This window comes from Bison bison, unplaced genomic scaffold (assembly GCF_000754665.1).
Source record: "Bison bison bison isolate TAMUID 2011002044 unplaced genomic scaffold, Bison_UMD1.0 scf7180017864333, whole genome shotgun sequence".
Taxonomy (NCBI): Eukaryota; Metazoa; Chordata; class Mammalia; order Artiodactyla; family Bovidae; genus Bison; species Bison bison.
This window is the reverse complement of record NW_011494905.1, coordinates 3,278,457-3,283,294: the sequence shown is the minus strand read 5'-3', so window position 1 is coordinate 3,283,294 and position 4,838 is coordinate 3,278,457.

The following is a 4,838-nucleotide window of genomic DNA, read 5'->3' as shown; positions in this document are numbered from 1 at the left end:
CTGTGAAGAAGGCTGAGTGCCGAAGAATTGATGCTTTTGAACTGTGGTGTTGGAGAAGACTCTTGAGAGTCCCTTGGACTGCAAGGAGATCCAACCAGTCCATTCTGAAGGAGATCAGCCCTGGGATTTCTTTGGAAGCAATGATGCTAAAGCTGAAACTCCAGTACTTTGGCCACCTCATGTGAAGAGTTGACTCATTGGAAAAGACTCGGATGCTGGGAGGGATTGGGGGCAGGAGGAGAAGGGGACAACAGAGGATGAGATGGCTGGATGGCATCACTGACTCGATGGATGTGAGTCTGAGTGAACTCCGGGAGTTGGTGATGGACAGGGAGGCCTGGCGTGCTGTGATTCATGGGGTCACAAAGAGTCGGACACGACTGAGCGACTGATCTGATCTGAATGATGAATGAACTAGAAGACAAAAACATGCAAGCTAGTGGATGAAGCAGGGAGAGAGTATTTTATAGACCCTTATGGGTGAAATGAGCATGCTCTTCAGTGGTTCCGATGCTTTTCAGGAGCTCATGTGAGAAAGATTTGGAGCAGAAGTTGTAAATGAAAGAAATTTCCCTGTTTGTACCTTAGGTACAAACCTGACGCTAACTTGTGACTCAAGATATTTGAGTTATCTAAGTCCAGTGTTTGTTTTCACCTGAAAATGGACATTCTGAGATTATTTATACCTAGTGTCATTGGAACCCATGCCAGTACTCTTGCCTGGAAAATCCCATGGGCGGAGGAGCCTGGTAGGCTGCAGTCCATGAGGTCACGAAGAGTCGGACACGACTGAGTGACTTCACTTTCACTTTTTGCTCTCATGCATTGGAGAAGGAAATGGCAACCCACTCCAGTGTTCTTGCCTGGAGAATCCCAGGGACGGGGGAGCCTGGTGGGCTGCCGTCTATGGGGTCACACAGAGTTGGACACGACTGAAGCGACTTAGCCCCAGCAGCAGCAGCAGCAGCAGCAGCAGCAGTGTCATTGGAAAGACGAAGCAGGGTGAGGTACATGTGGAATGTTTATTGGAGGGTAGGGACCTCCTATACTCTTGACACTTGTCTGTTACTGCCTCCTAAGAGAACTCTTTCTTTCTTCCTCTATCCTGGAGCCCAATAATGCCCAAGGAAGAGAAGAGAAAGGTGATAGGCAATCCTGAATTTGAAACTTCAACATTCATTTCAGCTCGTGAATGCTCTGGATCTAGGAAACTGATTTTCCAGGATTCTAAACACAATGGTTTAAAAAAAGAGTCTCATCCAGCCCACACTAAGCCCTTTATTCCAATCATGTAGCTATTCATCAGTGATTTAGCAACTGAGCGAGCCCAGTGGCCTCCATGCTGGCTTCCTTTTGGAGAACCAGGGATGTGGGGTTGAAGAAGGACTGGCCTGGGGTCCTCAGACCCTGAGTTTGTCCTCTGACCCACTTTGGAACCATGGACCATGAAGTCCCTCATTTTGGGCCTCAGTTTCTCATCTGTCAAATGAGACTGGACTAGATGCTCCACAGGGCCAATCACCTTAGATTTACGTGGAAAATAGGAGCATCCACAGCCTCTGCTCTCTAAGCATCCCTGTTCATTTCTTCTCACCCTGTCCACCTATCCTGTTGAGTGGGGTCTGAGTTGAATGAGAACAAGCCCATGAAGTAGTGCTCTACCTATTCAGAGTGCTTCCATACTCACTCACCTCACTCTAGCTTTACAGACAGCTCAATGTGGGGCAGATAAGATGGATGTCATAATCCCTGTTTTATAAACAACAAAACTGAGGCTCAGAGGAAGGAAAGGGCCCCAGGGCATATTGCTGAGTAGAGATAAAGCAATGCCTTTGCATTCCCAGATCTGATTTTCTCTGCCAGGGACTCCCAGGACTGGTGGTGGTTACACTGCTGTGTTGGTTCCTTGGGCCCATGTTAGCCTCTCTTAGTTCCTCCTGATCTCCCTCCCCTGCCCAGGCTCTGCCATCTTGGTTCTTGCTTGGCCTCCCAGTAAAAGAGGTTAAGCTTTTTTTAACCTCTTAATCTGGTGAAGCTCAGTCCCGGTTGAGTACACAAGACGAAGCCCCATGAGGGTTCATTTCACCCACTCTGCTCTTTCCTCCTGTGCCTAAGTCCTCCTCTAAGTTTCACCTTCTGACCGAACCTCCTCGTGAGGGCAGAGATGTGGGTTGTTGTTCTCCGCCTCTGCAGATGAGGGTGCTGAGGATGGGAGCAACCTAGGCCAAGTGGAACAGTGAGATTTCTGAGCTGCGCGGTTGACCTGCTCTGACGGGTTGAAGACAAGTAATTGGGCAGAAAGTTACACACTTGGAAGATCAAAAGATAAGCTTCCAAAGAGGGGGCAGGGTAAGTCGTGTGATACCTGCAGTGAAAAGGGGTATATGAGTGACTGTGGAGAATTAGTCAAGGAGATTTGGAAGCATTAGGCAGAACTGTAGAAACATTTCTCACACCCTTCCCTTTCCCCCATCTTCACCGTCACCACCCTCTCACTTCTCATCCAGGAGGCTGCAAACTCCTGGTCTCGCCACTCTAGCCTTCTCCTGCTCCATTCCAGCCCCACATGCATCCCGGCCTGCGTGATGAGCCGTAGTCCTCAGAGCTCTGTCTGAGCACACTGCCCAGCTGAACTACGCACTCTTCTCAGTCCTGTACTTTTCCATCTCCGGCCATTGGTTGTATTTTTTTCCCGCAGCTCAACTCTTCCTGTGAGTGCAAATCCCACTTCACTCTCACAGGTTCACGTTAAGGCCACCCCTCACTCTGTGAACATCTTTCCTCATCCTTTCCCTCTCCCCTCCGGAGGGAGTAATCGCTCACACATTGAGTATATTGAATACCTGATGGCTCCACCTTTTCTTTTATACTTTTATTGCCATCTACCTGGTACTATACATGATTTCTGTGAGTGTCTAGTTTCTCTTGGTAGACTGGGATCACCTCACTGTCGGGAGAGAGATGACTTTCAAGTTTTTATCCTCATGTCTCGGTTGCTATTTAGTTATTGGATGAATTAATAAAGACATGAGTGAACCAGTACTTGTTGGGACAGGAAACAGAACTCTACCACCTAAGCTACAAATCAAGTTAACCATAAACCCCAAATTAACCTGAGAATGTCCTTTTGAGGCACACGTGGAGGGAAATGCAAATAAATACATTCAAAGAAAGGCGGATCAGAAAGAAAAGAGCCTGGCACAAGAGAGCAACCCAGGGGACCAAATGGACAGGTACAAGGGAGACGACGGTGTTTGTTTTTTTGCTTGGTAACAGGAGAAGTCAACAGAAGCTGAAAGAAGTACCACAGGGTGGGACCCAAGGAATCATAAGCCTTCCGTTTAACCCTTGAATGGTCCTATATATCCTCCCCATGGTAGAAACTATAGAAGAGAAGAGTGCCCAGCAAATTAAGGAGGCATCAAAAGTTACTGACTTGACCTACACTTAGTACTTAAGTCAGTGAAAAGTAGCAACATGGGCAAGATGCAAGTCTCATTCCCAAAGAGTTCACAGTCTACTCGGAAAAAGATGACATGGTTCCAAGTAATCATGATGAACCACATGGGTCGAGAAGATCCGCTGGAGAAGGGATAGGCTACCCACGCCAGTATTCTTGGGCTTCCCTTGTGGCTCGGTTGGTAAAGAATCCACCTGCAATGTGAGAGACCTGGGTTCGGTCCCTGGGTTGGGAAGATCCCCTGAAGAAGGGAAAGGCTACCCACTTCAGTATTCTGGCCTGGAGAATTCCCTGGACTGTATAGTCCATGAGGTCGCAAAGACTTGGACACGACTAAGCAACTTTCACTCAATTACTCACTCACTTATGGTCACATATGTGTGTATATGTAGGAATGTATCACACACAGGCTGTGGGACTATGGAAAATACAACAAGTAACTCTAAGTAAGGGAAAAGGGAGACGAGGACAAATATAAGGGAAGATGTTTTGGAGACCTTGTTTGGGAAGCAGAGGCTGTGAGAATGGGCTGGCTTTCCACTGGACTCCAGAAATGGTCTGTGAGAAGGGATCGAAGTATAAGTTAACATCGTGAGGTTATCCGAGGAAGGCAAATGTGATTGGGTCAGGGCACAGGGGACTGTTATGCCCAGATAGGCGGCAGCCAGGGCCTGTCTTTTCCAAGGACACTGGGTATTGACTGACCGGTGTGTATGTCTCAGAATGACAAAGAAGCCCACACTGCTTTGTGTGTATGTGTGTGTGTGATTGTGTGTGTGTGTGTATGTGTGTGGTGTGCAGGAAGGCTCAACAAAACTATGAAATGGAAAACCTTACTAAAAAAGGGAAAGTAATTCCTCCTTCACCAAGCCAAGTCCTACCTGTGCAGGTGAAAGGCAGGACTGAGTCCCTAAGGGAGGCGGGTGTTGGAAAAGGAGCCTCACCTTGGCCACTCTCGGTTAGGGAAAGTGAAAGTCTGAGAAGAACGTGAGGAAGGAGGGCCTTCTCCCTTTGGGCAGAACTCGCTTATTCATAGCCTCATCTGCATAGGGAAATCAGAGCGGTCAGCAGTGCAGGACCAGCTGTGGTTGTGCAGCTGCATGAAGAGACACCCTGGCAGCAGACACTCTGGCAGCGCGGCAGGGGTGGGGAGTCCCCAAAGCCGCTCCGGGCCACCAGCGCCCGTGCTGTTTGGAGGGGCGAGCATAAAAGAGTAGGGATACTATGATGGGAAACTCTCAGAGAAAAGGGGCCCTAGGGCCATTTCAGCTAACTCCTTTATTTTACACCTGGGAAAACTCAAGAGGGGCAGTGGGTCTACCCATGGTCTGTCCTTCAGTCAGCAATTGTCGGGACTTTGGCGAGCACCCACATCTTC